Raw genomic sequence first — 15,431 nt, forward strand, 5'->3', positions numbered from 1 at the left:
TGTTTATTATTACACACTCAGCACTGGCTATAACACAAATGCCAAGAGATGGGGAGTTTGTTAAATTCTTATGACACATCCATCCCGTGGAATATTAGCCATAAAAATACAATTCTTAACACAGAAAATCATCCAAATTATGTAGTTGAGTGAAAAAAAAGGGGGGGGGATGTCTCAAACAACGTTATGCATTATGTGATCCTTTTTGGCTAAAAAATACATATATAAGACTTCAAGGAAATGATCTTTAAGGTTATATATGCATGATAGAATTATGAGACTTTCAGGTTCATTTTTGTTGATCTCCATTTTCTAGTTTTGCTACGCTGAATAGGTATTGTGCAAAAACAATTAAAAGTAAATTAAAATTACATGCAAAAGAAAGTCATTGTCACAGATGTTATATTTCATGTCACCGTTACTGATTCTCTGACCTCAGAGATCATTTTGATTCCTCCTTCTCCCTCTATCTCTTCCAAAAATCCAAATGAAAACCATGTTGTTTGGATTTTATTCCTTAAAAATCCTCTGCATTTCCCCTCCTCCCTCCATCAGCATTGCCCTGTCTTAGATCTGGACCTACGATCTCTCATCCAGGTTCTTACAAAGTCCTTTACTGGTTCCTCAGTCTCCATCTCTACTCCATTCCACCATGAATGTTGCTGCCTCAACATCATCCTAAAATATAAATCCGATCAAATAACTTTCTACATAAAAACTATACCAAAAGGATGAGGCCCACTCTTTACTCTGACATATAAGGACATCTTTGCTCTGTCTGCAGCCTTCCTGTATGCCTGCTATAAAGGACCCATGAATTCTGGTTAGAACCTGCTTCAGAATCAAGGACAGCCTAGTTTTGCACTAGGCTCCCCCTACCCCGCCCCCGTCAATGTACTGGACTTGGGAGTTTGAACAACGACTTTGTTTCTCTGAGACGTGGTTCCTTTGTGTGTAATAGGAGTAGTACCTCCATTATAAGTTTTATTGTTCAGATTAATTGAAATAATGAGAGTAAAGCAACACTATCTGACATGTAGTTAGCGTTCAGTAAATTTCAGAATAAGGTCCCCAGCCAATCTTAACTTTCTCAACAATAAAAGAGATCATTATACTTCCTTCCTAGAGGCCTGGTTGATGCTGTAGTGCTTAGTAGATATTACCTCTCTTTCTTCCACTTAGCTTCCGCCTTTGCACGTGCTTTCCTTTGTCTGAGTGAACCTCCAGCATCCTTCAAGGCTAATTCATTCTTCAAAGCTCCTCCCACTTTTTCAGATTTTGGTGGCTACGTTTCTGAGCCCCCGGAGTACATTACCCTTACCTCTGCTCTGGCACACGTCCCACTGAATGGAATATGTGCACCTGTCTCTCTCTCTCTCAGGGGGCAACCTGCTCTTGCCTGTTCCAAGAGTCTTCCAATGATGTGACCTAGTCATTAGCCATCCCATTTCCCGACCAACAGTGACTCAATCAAAGGAGGGCAAGAAAAAACAAGCTGTGTTGGAAGGTGGCAGTGGGTTTAATGTGGAGGGAGGACTAAAGTCAGAGAGAATAACCACTGGGTGAAGCGAAAGGACACTGCACTTGGGGTCAAGACAACTGAGTTGCAACCTTGGCTCTTCTACTGATGAGCTTTGCGGTCACTGGCAAGCGACTTTCTTTTCTCTTCCTACAAAATGCACAAGTTACAACTAATGAGGACTACGACCATTTCAATGCTAACATTTGATGTTTCCATAAATAGAATAATACTAGAAAGTAAGTTAAAGAAAACTTCCATATGAGCAGTCAGATTCTGTTTACAGATTTTATGATTTATTTTTAAAATAATATTACATAAAAAGGAAGTCATCTTAACAATATTACCCTCCAAAATGGTTTGAGTAATTGAGAGCTGACAACACTGGAGAACAGTGTTTTGGATAAAAATATCCAAAAGTACATTTGGAAATGTATTGTGAAATTCATAATGATAATGGAAAACAGACTTCAGGAGAACTATTTAAAGGCATTGCACAATTCTAGTGGGAGAGGTGTAATCAACTTCTTTGATACCCCAGGGGGGAGAATTCCTCATCTAAAACCAAGCAAAAGTTGAAAAGACAAAACAAAACTGTGGTTTGAGCAAGTTTCATAAGTGATGGTAAAGGGCTGGGGTATGTTCATTTCTTTCAATATGAAATGGTTCCTTCCTGGAAATGTCCCAAATATTATTTCTTAATTGCTCTTTTAGTTGTTGGTAAAATAAGCACTTTCTCTTTTCAGAAACATCTTGGCGGTTATCAGCTACTATTACTGGAAGTGTGATTCCTGAAGCTCTCATGATGTGCTAATGTTAGATTTTGCTTCAGCTGACAGTGCAATTCTTTGACTGAAATAAATGAAAGCATCAAACCTAGTTTGGAAATAGGAAAATACAAAGAAGCCTCCATTCTCTCTAATCTGTCTTACCCACTAAATATTAATTTGTTAGGTGACTATTTTAGTTAATATAAATAACATATAGAGTAACAAACACTTGATACAATTCCTTCATATACATAACCTAAGATTGATTTTTTAAAATTGGTAAGTATTTTTTCCTTGCACAATTCATCTTTAAAGGTTAATAAATTCCTCGGAAGGCTACAGGAGTAAAGTTGCTGTTTCCGCATTCAGGCTCTTTACTACACAATTCTAAGGGTGCCCATTTGGGTAGATTACCATGCCATTCAAGAGTCATGTGACTCAAAAGCCCTAGCTTCTGTTCCATGTAGGAAAGGCACCAAGCAAGTGCCTGGGCCCCCAGAGAAAGGTTCTTTATTCTTATAACATCAGGTCCCTTCTCAGCATTAGGGATTTGATCTGAACAAGGAATCTGTCCCTACAAATAGTTGTGCTAGGATTTTGAGCACAGGGGTTCACTGCCCTAGAAGAGAACCAGGTTTCCCCGACGCCGAGCTAGTATTTTCACAATGACAAGACAAGCACATGGGCATGCATACGAGGAAACTTGCTTTTACGAGACAGCCAAGATCCTTTCCGTGTTCATTCATGAATTAGATAAGGAGGCTTTTAACTGCCTTGGATACTGCACAGCTGAATCTGTGGTAAATGAATTAGCATCCTGTCAATCTTCCGGCGATCGGTTAGCTTATTTGGCTGAAGGACAGTGTATTTGGACAAAATTGTGAATTTGAGCAACTGAGTGGTGCCAGCTCAGAAAATGGACCATTGGCTGCAGGATGCCATGTTGCAAAGAGAAGCGTCTGCTCAGACTGGAAAGGAGATTACTGATGGATCAGGACAAGTCTATCAAAAACCAAAAGATAAAATCCTCTAGAGACCCTGTCTGAAAGAGAATGCATCAGCAAAGAAATTATTATATTGCTAAGAACTAATATATGTTACAGAGAGAGAGAGAGACTAAGAGAGAAAGAGAGAGAGGGAGAAAGACAACCTGGCTAAGTACAGAATACTTAAGCAAAGCCTTTTTTGTTGAAAACTCCATGTTCTTAATTGTTCTAAGGTGTTTACTGTCTGGATAAGAAATGTGAGATCATCCTAAGTTTTACAACAAAAATTTTGTGGGCAAGTACTTTTAGAAGAGGCCACTGGAGAATTTAACATTATCTTTAACTTTGTTTATTCTTTCTCAAATAGCCAATAACTCAGAATCGTATAAAGAAGAAAATAAAATTTACCGTAAGATAAACCACATTGGGAAGCGGAATCCAATTTTTTATAATTATAAACAACTTTCCCTGTTCCCTTGTTTCTTTCATCCACTGAATTTTTTTTCTTAAGCAAAATAACATTAACTTTTCAAACTCATTAGCCTATTGCCAAATTACTTTATATTTCCATTATTTGGACTAAAAGTATGTATCTTATTGTAGCCTCCACTAATACTGGTGATTAATAGTTTTTAAAATTACCAGTTAATCAGGCCATTTTGGAGCCTGTGGAGGCCTGCTGTGAATAGGACTCCTAAAAATGACAAAAATGTCTGGAAGGTCATGGTCCAAGGCCATTTTTGCGGGCTACAGGTGGGGTTTCTGGAACCAGAGGGAGCGTACGGCTCTCCTTAAAATTGAAGGTGTTTATGCTTGAGATGAACCTTAATTCTATCTAGGCAAGAGATGCGCTTCTATGTATAAAACAAAGAACAACACAGTGACTCCTGGTGGAAAACAAAAACAAAACGAAACAAAAAAAACCCAGAGTAATCTGGGGAAAAGTTTCCATGTGCTCATGGAAACAGTGGCATGGTTCATGAAAAATTCCAAAGCGACCTCCTTGCTGAGGGCATTGGCCATAGAATCCATGTGATGTTGTACTCCTCAAGGATTGAAACTTAATGAAAAGTGAATAAATAAAGATGCAGATGTGTTCTCTTGTAAAAGTAAAAATAAAATAAAATAAAATAAAATAACCAATTAATCAATTACTTAAATGTGAAATCCTATGTGTTTCAGTGCAACAGAGCTCAGCTTGAATCTAGTGTGGATCTGTCCCTGAGATTCAGACATGTATAGGTCTATTGCTTGAAGAACTTGAGAACCTTCTGGGAGAAAACTCCATCCATGGTAAGAGTACTATTCAAAATATTACAACTCAGAATGGCATGATTGTTGATCAATAACAACAGACATCAGCTGTAAGATGAAGCAGAATTCTACAGGCCCACTCGTCTGCTAGGTATTACCTCTACAGGTGCTGGGCAATGGGACAGATGCCAGCGAGCCTGGAATAGGGCTCAGATCAGTACGGGAGCATTCAAGAGACTTAGGGCAGTAGCTATTCACCAATCCAGTATCTTAACCATGTTTACAACTGTACTAATGCATAACTGCTGAAAATTAGTCTGTCCTAAGGAAAGAGAGAAATTGCACACTTTGGATCTAAGAACAACCTTGGCAGTAAGAAAAGCAGAAAAATTCTGAGTATGGTTTGGTGTTTGTTGTCAAATTCATTTCCCTGCGGTCTTACAAGGAGTGTTAAGTTATGAGTCAAGTCTTAGGTCATACTTGCCTTGGATATTCTCCCTCCCTCATTGTCTCTACCTCACTTCAGTAAGCCTTTAAGGTCTTTGGGAGTTTGGGAATGTCGATATGTGATGTTTTCCACGCCCATTGTTGTTACACTAATCTAGGACCTTATTATTTTATGACTTGATTGATTCTGTAACCTCCATATGTATAACTCTTCTTCTAGGTTACTCCACATTTGGTGATTTCTGTTCACAGATTCCAAATTAATATCCCTCTAACATAGCTTCAATCAATCACACCACTTTCCTGCTCAGAAATCTCCAAATGCCTGCAGTTAGCTGTTAACCAAAGGCCATCTCTGCAGCCTCAAATTCAAGTCCTAGTACAATCTAGTTCCTACTCCCAAACTTTCTGGCCCAGAACGCCACTATGTTCATAGATTTAGCCCATTCACGCATCCATATAAGCTACTGCTAATATCTACATCACAGGACATTCTATTCTGCACAGTGGTATCTCCTATTTATAACTGTCCAAATCCTGTCATTCAAACCCAAAGCAAATCCCATCACCTCCATAACCAAAAGTAAATATTTTTAGAATATCTATAGCATTTTGTATATCATATTATATATGTTGGATCATTTTAATTTTCATTTAATTTCAGTTACTTAGAACTGGATTAACCATAATGCTTTGTTCATGACACACATTCTGACTTCTGAATAGTTATTAGATGGCTCCATTTCATAATAAGCTACTTTAAGGCAAGTACTGGGCAACAATCATATCTTCCAAAATAGCTGAAAGATACTCGATAATTAAAAGAGTCAATGGATAGAGTTAAATGACTCCCTCTTGTAGTTTCCATAAACCCCCATTTAGAATGAGCTGTCCCACCTGGCATTCATTCTGATATCTGTGTGGTCTTGTCTACTGCACTTCGAAGTAGTCCACTCATCTAGCAATGTTTTCCTTCCATCTTCCCACATTAAAATGTTTGGATTGTTTTCTGAATAAACCATATGTAAATAAAATTGTAAGTATTTCACTCTGGCCACTGCAACGCTTTCAACACATTAAATTTCACTGTGTCACCACCTTTCTCCCATTTCACCCATTAATGTAGGGTGTGGTGCAAAGGATCAAGTGAGAATCCTTGGAAGAGAATTCTGGTAATTATTACTGGCTCTGACACTGTCTGCCCTTCTCTGCGTTATATAACCAATTAAAGAACTGGTTTTTCCATTACGATACCATGGCTGATCATGTTTGTAACCAACTAGTTGTAACGCTAAAATTTCACAACCCTCTGCAGGGATGAGAAGGATATGACAGGTAACAGGATACTGGGGATCGAGAATAAGACAGAGTTCCACCTGCACCCTGACAGACATTGTAGTCTTACACAGATGATTAAAAGGGGCAAAGGACCATGTTATGTGAGAACACATAAGAGAGGCATTACCTAGACATGAAGCAGTCGGTCAAAGTGATTTCAGAGTGAGACCAGAACCATGCACAAAAGGGAGAAGTGTACACGTAGGGGGACAGCATTTAAAACAGAGGGACCAATACGTGCGGGCCCAGAGGCAGGAGAGAGCATGCTTGGTATTATGGACATTGGGGAGGGTATGTGTTTTGGTGAGTGCTGTGAAGTGTGTAAACCTGGTGATTCACAGACCTGTACCCCTGGGGATAAAAATATATGTTTATAAAAAATAAAAAATTATATTAAAAAAAAAAAGAAATGCAAAAAAACAAAAAAAACCAAAAAAAAAAAACCAAAAAAAAAAGAAAACACAAGCATTCACTCTGGCTGGAGTACAGACGGGTGAGGCTAGAAAAGTAAGTGGGTGCCAAAACCACGAAGAATGGATAGGCCACATTCAAAAGCTAGGAGTTTATCCTTACAACGGTGAGAACGGGGAAAATGCTCAAGTTAAGGTATGTGACAAGATCACTCTGGGTGACTTCTGGAGAATTATTTTGAAGGACAATAACATTTTATTCTCAAACACATGTTGATTCTGCCACTCCTATTTTTTCCTATATGTAAGGATCATTTCAGAACTTTAAGTTATGATGAATGATTTTTTTTTGCCTACTTGCAAAAAATCAAAATTTCATAACTTTTTCTAAAACTGTTATCCTTTATTTATTGGTCATTAGTTATTTTTTTCCATTTTACTTTTGGTTTCAATAGAAATAAAAGTCATCATTGGGCATAAGATGGGAGAAAAAGAGACATCACTTCTTCCACAAAAGGTGTGCCTAGTTAACAGATAGAAAGCAATACCACTGTTGAATCCATAAACCCAACATGGAAAAATCTGTCACCAGAGAAGATATGATGACACAAAAAGTAGAAGAATCTGTTTCTGAGAAGATGGAGTAGATGTACTTTTTCTTAGTCTTCCTGGTAAGTACAACTAAAAACCCTGAATGTTATATATAAAATAAACATAAAATGACACTAATAAAAAGGCAGACTAGCTAGGGATCTTAAGAACCAAAGCCCAACAGGGTAGTGAATTCCATGGAATTCCTTTTTCCTCACACATTCCAGACTTAGGGCCAGAGTAGTTAGCCATTCAAAACACCAATGGGAATGGACAAAAACTCCAAAACAATAAAATACTGCTCTCTCTGGCCAAAGGATGAAGAAATGGCAGTTAGGACACTCTAGGACAAGAACCAGTCAACTCCTCTAGCCCACACACCACAGAAAAACTGTGGCCCAGTGTAGCCATACCACGCAGAGACCAAGTGGGAAGTCTAGATTATTTTCCTCTTGCAAAGCTCTAGCAAGGCACCCCAACACCTCTGCCAGAATGGTATCAGTGACGGCCAAGTAGAGAGGTGGATCTTGCACGCCAAGGGAGGTGACAGTGGTGAGGGTTGTGTCTCACTTCCACACTCACCAGGAAGTAGCAAAGGGGTCTTCCCTCACGCCCTGTGGAGTGGTATCAGAGCTGGCCCATGAAGAGTCAGAACTTTCATCACCACCAAGCAGCAAAGAGGTCTCCTCTTTGTAGTGTCTGGGAGGTCATGCAAGGAGCAATAAGGAAACCTTCCTAGAACCAAAAATTCCATCCACATCCAGCAGTAACGAGGATCCCCCTCACATACACATATCAGTGTCAGTGGGGGCAAAATGAGGGTTATAGCATCTCACTATGATCACTTGGCAGGAATAAGGCAATGCTCCTCATCCCTCTTTCTCTGCTGAGGGAATGATTACATAACATTCTTGAGATGACAAAATTATAGAAATGGAGAACAGATAAGAATTTGCAAGAGGTCAAAGTGAGGACAACTAGGAGCAGAAGGGCAGTGTCCGGGTTCTAAAAGAGCACATTATGAATCCTTGTGGTTTCCATCTTGATTGCATCCATGTCAATATGTGCAGCGTGATACTACACGATAATTTTTTTTTAAAGATTTTATTTATTTGACAGAGAGAAATCACAAGTAGGACAAGTAGGCGGAGGGGCAGGCAGAGAGAGAGGAAGGGAAGCAGGCCCCCTGCTGAGCAGAGAGCCCGATGTGGGACTCAAACCCAGGACCCTGAGATCATGACCTGAGCCAAAGGCAACGACTTAACCCACTGAGCCACCCAGGCGCCCCACTACACGATAATTTTGCAAGATGTTATCGCTGGAAGGATCAAGGAAAATTATATATGGGATCATTCTGTATTATTTCCTAAAACTACACGTAACAATCTGAAGGTTTTGAAGGGGCGGGGGGTGGGAGGTCGGGGTACCAGGTGGTGGGTATTATAGAGGGCACGAATTGCATGGAGCAGTGGGTGTGGTACAAAAACAATGAATAATGTTATGCTGAAAATAAATTTTTAAAAAATTTAAAAATAAATAAATAAATAAATAACAAAAAAACTACATGTGACACTACAATTATCTCAAAAGGAAAAAAATGTGATAAAAATTCAAGAGCAAAAGGAAAAGAAGCAAAATTTCAAGGTGCATCTGAAAATATCCAAGATGGAGAAAATGGATTTTGGAGTGTGGAGTACCTAAGGTCACCATGCAGGTGTGGTTGGCTGGTGGGCAGGGATGTTTCTTCATGTCTAACTACTGCTTTACAGGTACCTTGAACCATGAAACACAGTATGATGAAGATGGTACATGAGTACTGGGACAATTGGAAATTGCTATTCCTCCTGCACAAATTCATAAATGGACCTTCTTATTTACATATCAGTTTCAATGAAATTTTATAGTTCCTCATGAGGGTCACACAATTCTCTTTCAAATTATTCTTAGGAAATATATATTTATATTTTTATTACTGTGAATGGGATGCCATAAGATTTTTTAAACTTAATGTTCCTGCATAAAAATTTATTGATTTTGAAGTATTTCTCTTATCACATTATAAATCTATTAATTCTAGTAATCACTAGAATTTATTTCTCTGTATTTTCTAGGTTAAGAATAATACTGTATACCACAGTAAAACAACTCTTTTTGTTTAAAATATTAAATATTGATGGTAAAACAATAAACTTGATTTATTAATGTTTATAGTTGTTTGCAGTATTTCACATATAAAGTACATTTGATTAATTTTTTTCTTATTACTTGTTTCATGGTCCATATTTTCATATATCTGCTTCCATATTTTGCCAAAATTTTTTTTTAAGATTTTATTTATTCATTTGACAGAGAGAGACACAGCTATCGAGGGAACAGAAGTAGGGGCAGTGGGAGAGAGAGAAGCAGGCTTCCTGTGAGCAGGGAGCCCAATGTGGGGCTTGATCCCAGAACCCCGGGATCATGACCTGAGCCCAAGGCAGAAGCTTAATGACTGAGCCACCCAGATGCCCAACAAAATTTCTAAATTTCAAGTTTTAAGAGAAATTTTCCTAACTACTAACATTACGCTACATGCAGTAATAATGGTTTGCTTTATGTATTTGTTAAATGATTGCTTAAATGGTAAAAATCCACAATATCCTGGTTAAGTGACTGCTTTAATGGTAAAAATCCACAATCTCCTGGCATACTATATCTTGCAGTGTTATATGCATTAAAATTCTTTTCCAAACCATCAATCATCAATACATACAAATAGCTTTACATACACACACATGCGCACACACAAAACACACACACACACACAAACACGTGGGAGCACACCAGTGACACAGTTTTATGAGTAGGTTTAGAAAATAATGTCAATAATTAGATAACATGAAAGAGATAAAATGTGTTATTAGCCACTTCCTATGTTGAACTCAGCCTTCCAGATGGCCCGCTTTGATTCTAAGCCAGTGTTTCTCAGGGTCAGTAGACTTGTTCACCTTCACTTCTCCAAAAAAGGAATGGAAAATTCCCAGGAAGTTGGGAACCAAGCAGAGTTTCCATATGCTGTGTTCTAGTATCTGAACATGCAGTGTGCTTTATTATCTCTTTACTCATTCATTCTTCACTCCAAGTTTACTAATGCTTACTCCAAGTCCCTGTGCCATGTCTCAGAGGCTATTAAAAAAGAAAGAGACGTGGATGTAATCCTGCCCTAAAGGGATTCACAGAGTATTGAAGAAGAAAAACTCACCCCAAATGATCATACTGTATAGTGTTTTAACAGAAAGAAGATACTGAAGAAAACCAAAGACTTTAGCTTTAACTCACTGCTACAGCAATGAATCTACGGAAGAAGGGATAAAAGGGAAAGTTTCATAAGAAAAGTGAATTTGTTGTGAATCCTGAAGTACTGTCAAGAAAGGGACAGACAAGATGTGGAATATTCTAGGCAAAGGTGACAAGGCACGGAACCATGAAAGGCGGTGAAGTGGCGGAGGAGCCACAGCAATTTGTGGCAGCCGGAGCAGAAGATGCTTCCATGATCATAATTAAGAGATAACTTAACCCTAGTAGAATCACATGGCTTTGATATTCCCTCTAAAACTTTACAAAGAGAAATGGTAATGCTTTTTTTGATCTTATGCTAAAGCATGAACTCAGTTTGTCCCTACAGAACATGGTTTCTCAAGCTCAGTACTACGGGCATTTGGAACTTGCTGGTGACTGTTTAGTGTACTGTAGGATATTCAGCAGCGTCCCTGGCCCCTAGCCACTAGATGACAGGAGCTCCTTCCAGCTGTGACAACTAATATTGTCTCCAGACATTGCCAAAAATCCCATGGGGAGCAAAATCGCTCCCTATTGAGAACCACACAGGTACAGAGTCTAATAATTTAAATTCATCAAGCACTTATTATAAGCCAAGCATCCTAGCAAGCTTTCTGCACACATTAACTTATTTTATTTTTATGACCATCCTGCTATTATTAAGCCCAATGTATAGACTAGAAAACTGAGGTCCACAGAGGTCAAAGAACTTGCCCAGAAAAACACAGTAAGTGACAGAACTAGGATTCATGAATAGAATTCATGCTGATAACTGCAGTCGATGACTATACATACATAGATATACACATGTGTGTATATATATATATGATAAGATATATCAATCTTACGACCACCAGCATTTAGCATACTACATGGCATATCATAATTTCCCTGTGTTTGGCTTTCTGCAGCTTGGGCCATCATTCTCAAATCGCTCACACTGGCTAGTCATCTAACATTTAGTACGCAACAAACCTTGTACAGAGCCCACAGAACCAAACATATGGGATGCTAAACTACAACTCAGAAGCAACAGTTCACCTTAAATATAACCTGGAAAGAGCAGCAAAATATTTCTGGATCATTTCTTTGATGGATAATGACCGTGCAATGAGTGTTAATGGATGGACTGTGGGCAGTATAATGGCTCAGAGGCAGCACAAGTACTGGGATCCGAGACAGCTGGGTCTGCATGCTAATGTCTTTACAGTTGAGTGACATTAGGGAAACCTTAAATTCTCGAACACTGTTTCCTCTTCTGCAAAATGAGGAACCTAAGTAGACAAAAACTTTGCAAGAGCCATGTAGTTACGGCATGAATCATTTTGAGAAACAATTTTCAGAACCTCAGCATTTCCAGGGACTCCTACCTAAGGTGATGTACCAGAGAAAGCATCTAGAGCACTTTTTGCAACTGCCCTTCATTCATTTTTCAAAAGAAATGTGTGTTTTTCATCCCTTCTAAGTCTTACTAGGGTACACTGTCCCAAGGCAGCAAAGCTCCAGCACGACTCAAAATCTTGATACCTGGAGACCTTCCTTTAATTAAGGTACAATAAGCAAGTCCTCTAAAAAATGTTCCCTGTTTTACACATACTTAAGTTAAATATCATTCTGTATTTCCCGACATTGTAAATGGAGTATTTTGGTTCATTTCTGGGATGTCCTGAATTCAGAAATATTGTAGGCTGGGAGAGTGGGAACAAAGGTGTTGTTCACTTATCACCTCTTCTTTTCAACTTCCTGACTAGTGTCAAAGAATATGTCACTTCTTCAGAGGAGTCTGATGAGGGCAAAGCAAGGGAGACAATCTCCATGGGAAATACTGAAGGTGGCAGCTACATATTCTATCCAGCTGAGAAACTCAAGAGCAGGCTCTCTGCCTTATTTACCAACTATGGAAATCTAAAATACTATGTTGGCCATCGGAATCTGCATTAGCTTATTGAGGCTTTTTATCTCAGAAAATAAGTCTGATTTGGAAAATAGATTTAACTGTGTGAAATATTTTCGCAAATAAGTTATATATAGATATTTGTCCATAGATAAATAAGCTGAATCTATAGCTCCAAGATTTTGGTAAGGATATATTAATGCACATTCTAAGATAAAATAATTTTATCAGAAGCTACTGGACTGCTAAAGGTTTATTAAAATTTGTATTGCTTTGATTTTCCCAGATATGATTAGATTAAACAAAGCACTTCCATGTGAAATAGTAATGGGTAGTCTTTTAACGTGTCCTAGCAAAGTTCCTTTGGGGGACTTCCGAGAAACTTGTGAAAAAAATGAATGATTATAATGATTGTAGTGATTGGGTAATATGTCCTTTTGCAAGTCAAAAGTATTTCAATTCTTCAATTTCAATAAAATTGGAAAAGGACTTAAGGGAACAGTCAGCTAATAGATCAACTGCAATATTTTTTTTGATGATGGATAACTCATGTTATTTTTGGCACATAACTCAGGAGGAACTCAAAGAACTGAGTGATGTCAACATAACACAACTCTTTCAAGCCCAATCTACATATTTGTGAGAAGGAGGTTTTCAGCACGAAAACCTATAAAAGTGAAAAATAGAAATGGAATGATGTTGTATGCTCTCTTACTCTAATAATAGAAGTCCATGGACACGTGAATTAATCATGATCCATCTCACAAAGACATGAGCAGCTTATTTCTACAGGTAGTATCAAAAGGAATATTATCTTTGACAAATTTTATACAAATAACACTTATAATAACTCAATCGAACAGCAATTCTGGGTCACAGAAAATTTATAAATTTCATATGTCCATAGATGTCCATAATTTTTGTGGCAGAGAAGCAGAATTCTGTGATTCATAAAAGGCTTTAAAGTATAAAAATACACTGCATTTCAATGAGGTAGTGCAAGTAGAATGGACAAGCTCTAAGAAAACAAGAAACCATGCACAGTTTCCGCATTGAAAAAAGCTGCTTCATAAAGGGATTACTACTAGAAAGAATCAAATTTGTTATAATATTTAGATTTCAATGGGTACATTTAAAAGTGATATCATAGTTTTATTTTAGAAGTCAATACAGGGGCACCTGGGTGGCTCAGTCGGTTAAGCATCTGCCTTTGGCTCAGGTCATGATCCCAAAACCCTCGGGTCGAGTCCCACATCAGGCTCCCTGCTCAGCAGGGATCCTGCTTCTCCCTCTCCCTCTGCCTGCCATTCCCCATTTGTGCTCTCACATCTCTCTCTGTCAAATAAATAAATACAATCTTTTTTTTAAAAAAAAAAAAAGTCAATACGGTATTACGGAAATACCATCTATTAAAATCTTGCTGAAAATTTTCCAACAGCTACTTTCGACAAGGGGTATATGGGTTTTCAATTTTTTAGGGGTTACATGAGCAAAATATTTAAAGACTATCAATTAGCAGATGTTAAATGTTTTCCTTTTCATTGTTGTTGGAGTTACGGGGCCAGGGAATAGAAGGAAAAAGGTTAAGATTTCATAAAGATATCATAACAGGAATGAGTTATAATCTTTATTTTGACATTTTAGAATACTGGATATATTTTTATGAGTATTTCTAAAAAAAAAAAAAAAACAACAACATACTGACTTGGGGAGGCTCAGGTTTAAAATGGCAATAGAAGAGGATCTTAAGCTCACCTTGCCCCAAAGTCATATCACCTCTGTGGCTATATATGGAACAACTTCCTCTAAAAACAATCTAAAGACTGAGCAAGCCCTATGCATCAGACCCACACCAAGGCAAGTAGAAGAGTCTAAGACACAATCCTACCGTAAACCCCATCCCTACCTGGAGTGACCCACCACTGTGAGGAAATGCAAAGCCCCGAGATTCTCCCTAAGGAGGGAAAGGTTTGAACCCCACATCAGGCACCTGAACTCCCAAGACCTACACCTGTTTGATGAGCCCCAGAAACATCTAGCTTTGAAAACCAACCAGACCAAAGGCTCACATCCACAGCTGCACAGGCTGTAACCAACAGAGAAGCAGCTCTCATGAGGCTCTTACTGCTCCCTCGCCCCCACGCAGCTGGAGCAGCCCATCCAGGGGCTCCCAGACTTCACGGGATGAGGCCTGTTTGCCATCCTTACAGGGCCAACCTGAGGGCAGTCATCTCAGGCAGCTCACAGCTGGAAGCCTGCTGGCTGGCGGGCACCATCTTCACACTTGCTCTAGTTGCTGGGCACCATCTTATTCGTTTGTTTTAAACACTAGGCTTTTTTCCCTTTTTCCCAGCAGGAACCATCTGTACACAATCCCTCTGCCATACTCTACAGTGGCAGCATCTCCCATCTGGTGCCCTGGCTTTGCAGCTGCGGCCTAGAGGGTACCCCTTGATCCCCTGGCTTTGGTGGCCCGGGGCTGGTGCTCCTGGGTCCTACATATGGTACCAATGGGAGAGAGAGTCTTGGGTAGGCTACCACCCCAGGGCACCACACAGACAGCAGACTGAAAGACATCCTCTTGTCTTTCTTTCAAAGAGGACTGCTGCCTATCCTGGAGCTTGGCCTGCAGGCGTAGGTCTCAGGTTTGGCACACAGAGGCCTTCTGCTTTGAAGGAATGGAGGCAAGTGGATGCTACCTTGGAGCTTTCCTTCAGCCTCCTGACAGCCACCAATATCTCCCTCGAAAGAGCTTACATACTCCACTGGAGCCTCAATTTTTACCACTGCCCCCGAGGGGACACTTCCAGATCCCCTGGCTCTGGAGGTGGGCAGGGTGTCTATGAGCATTCCCACAAGACTATACATATTTGCATACTTTAAAAACTGCCTGAAGGTCTGGCT

At 39.2% G+C, this 15,431-nt stretch overlaps 1 protein-coding gene and 1 pseudogene across 4 annotated transcripts in view; one reads left to right on the forward strand and one right to left on the reverse strand.

Annotated features, from left to right (window-relative positions):
• The window catches only part of SVEP1 (sushi, von Willebrand factor type A, EGF and pentraxin domain containing 1), a 181,881-nt gene that overhangs the window by 128,298 nt on the left and 38,152 nt on the right, over positions 1 to 15,431 (reverse strand). The gene's annotated exons all lie outside the window — the stretch shown is intronic.
• LOC309847229 (large ribosomal subunit protein eL33 pseudogene) lies at positions 3,976 to 4,340 on the forward strand (annotated as a pseudogene). Its single transcript has one exon. The product of its transcript is annotated as a large ribosomal subunit protein eL33 pseudogene (transcript).

The sequence above is a fragment of the Mustela nivalis genome (genome assembly GCF_964662115.1).
Source record: "Mustela nivalis genome assembly, chromosome: 13".
NCBI lineage: Eukaryota > Metazoa > Chordata > Mammalia > Carnivora > Mustelidae > Mustela > Mustela nivalis.